The 2151-nt window shown below is 50.7% G+C and overlaps 1 pseudogene across 1 annotated transcript; it reads right to left on the minus strand.

The window, feature by feature from the left end:
• Nucleotides 1-336: 336 nt before the first annotated feature.
• LOC110307909 lies at nt 337-1571 on the minus strand (annotated as a pseudogene). The gene has a single exon (XR_002379480.2). The product of XR_002379480.2 is annotated as a glyceraldehyde-3-phosphate dehydrogenase pseudogene (transcript).
• Between the last annotated feature and the right edge of the window lie 580 nt (nt 1572-2151).

Raw genomic sequence — 2151 nt, forward strand, 5'->3', positions numbered from 1 at the left:
ATTAATTTTTAACTGTGATCTCTTGGCATTAGAGACCAAATCACTGAGTAGAGATATAGTTTAGCAGTCTGTTTCCTGGGAGGACAGAAGAGACTTGTAAAAAAGAGAAAGCAATGCAGATTAAGGCAGGGAAGGCAGGTAGAGGGCTTTTCTTACTCCATCCTGTTCTTGGAGTGTCAGGTCAGAAGTAGTCTGCAGTGTCCTGGCTGCCTGGCTAGAAAGAAGGGAATAATTCACACAGAAGCAAGGACCAGACAGACAGAAGGCAGTGGGAAGCTATCAGGGGCAGGTGAAGACCGGAGCCCTATATTGTTATTATTTTTGTGTGTGTGTGGGTGGGAGCAGCAAACTTTATTGATGGTATTCAAGAGATTAGGGAGGGCTCCCTGGGCCCCTCCTGTTATGGGAGTCTGGGGTGGAAATTGTGAGGGAGATGCTCAGTGTTGGGGGCTGAGTTGGGATAGGGACTCCTCAGCAACCGAGGGCCTCTCTCTTGCTCTCAGTGTCCTTGCTGGGGTGGGTGGTCCAGGGTTTCTTACTCCTTGGAGGCCATGTAGGCCATGAGGTCCACCACCCTGTTGCTGTAGCCGTATTCATTGTCATACCAGGAAATGAGCTTCACAAAGTTGTCATTGAGAGCAATGCCAGCCCTGGCATCNAANGTNGAAGAGTGGGAGTTGCTGTTGAAGTCGCAGGAGACAACCTGGTCCTCATTGTAGCCCAAGATGCCCTTCAGTGGGCCCTCAGATGCCTGCTTCACCACCTTCTTGATGTCATCATACTTGGCAGGTTTCTCCAGGCGGCACGTCAGATCCATGACGGACACCTTAGGGGTAGGAACACGGAAGGCCATGCTAGTGAGCTTCCCGTTCAGCTCTGGGATGACCTTGCCCACAGCCTTGGCAGCACCAGTGGATGCAGGGATGATGTTCTGAGCATCCCCACGGCCATCACGCCACAGCTTTCCGGAGGGGCTATCCACAGTCTTCTGAGTGGCAGTGATGGCATGGACTGTGGTCATGAGCCCTTCCACGATGCCAAAGTTGTCATGGATGACCTTGGCCAGGGGGGCTAAGCATTGGTGGTGTAGGATGCATTGCTGACAATCTTGAGTGAGTTGTCATATTTCTCGTAGTTCACACCTATCACAAACATGGGAACATCGGCAGAAGGGGCAGAGATGATGACCCTTTTGGCTCCACCCTTCAAGTGGGCCCCAGTTTTCTCCATGATGGTGAAGACACCAATAGACTCCACCACATACTCAGCACCGGCATCACCCCACTTGATGTTAGCGGGGTCTCGCTCCTGGAAGATGGTGATGGGCTTCCCATTGATAACAAGTTTCCCATTCTCAGCCTTGACTGTGCCGTTGAATTTGCCATGGGTGGAGTCATACTGAAACATGTAGACCATGTAGTTGAGGTCAATGAAGGGGTCGTTGATGGCAACAACCTCCACTTTGCCATGTGGTGAGCAGATGGCAGCCCTGGTGACCAGGCGCCCAATACAGCCAAATCCGTTCACACCGACCTTCACCATTTTGTCTACGGGACCAGGCTGGCACTGCACAAGAAGATGAGGCTGTCTCTGGAACAGGGAGGAGCAGAGCCCAAGCCCTGTATTATTGACATGATCATGACCATGTCAGGGATCCCAGTGCCCCAGATCCATGGGAATGACAAGGCTGTCTCTGGGTCTGGCTCAGGAATAGCAAAGCCATCCCCAGTTTGAAGACTGCTAATGTTGGCAGTATGTCCAAAATGCATCAAGTACAGCTTCCTCTCCTGGGTAACAGCAACCCAAGAGACTGCTCCCTGTAAGACTAGCTAGCCCACGTCCTCATCATTCATGTTAGATACAGCAGATGTGCTGAGTTCCCAGGGTGTGGCTAGTCTCTGTCCATCTGACTACATGGTCCACCTGAACCCAGCTTTTCTGTATGTGTGTCTTTCATCTCCCTGTGCCTCGTTGTCCAAGTCAGGTCGAAGTTGTGCAGATAGATCTTGGTAGGACATAGAAGAAAAAGAGAAAAATCTTGTTTGTAAAATAAACCATCTGTCTGAAGTTTGTGTCTTTTGAGCTAGTGTTCCTGTGATTCCTGCTTTCCAGGGACCGACATTTCAAAGAATAGCAACCACCACCGCTGCA

The sequence above is a fragment of the Mus caroli genome, chromosome 13 (genome assembly GCF_900094665.2).
Source record: "Mus caroli chromosome 13, CAROLI_EIJ_v1.1, whole genome shotgun sequence".
Taxonomy (NCBI): domain Eukaryota; kingdom Metazoa; phylum Chordata; class Mammalia; order Rodentia; family Muridae; genus Mus; species Mus caroli.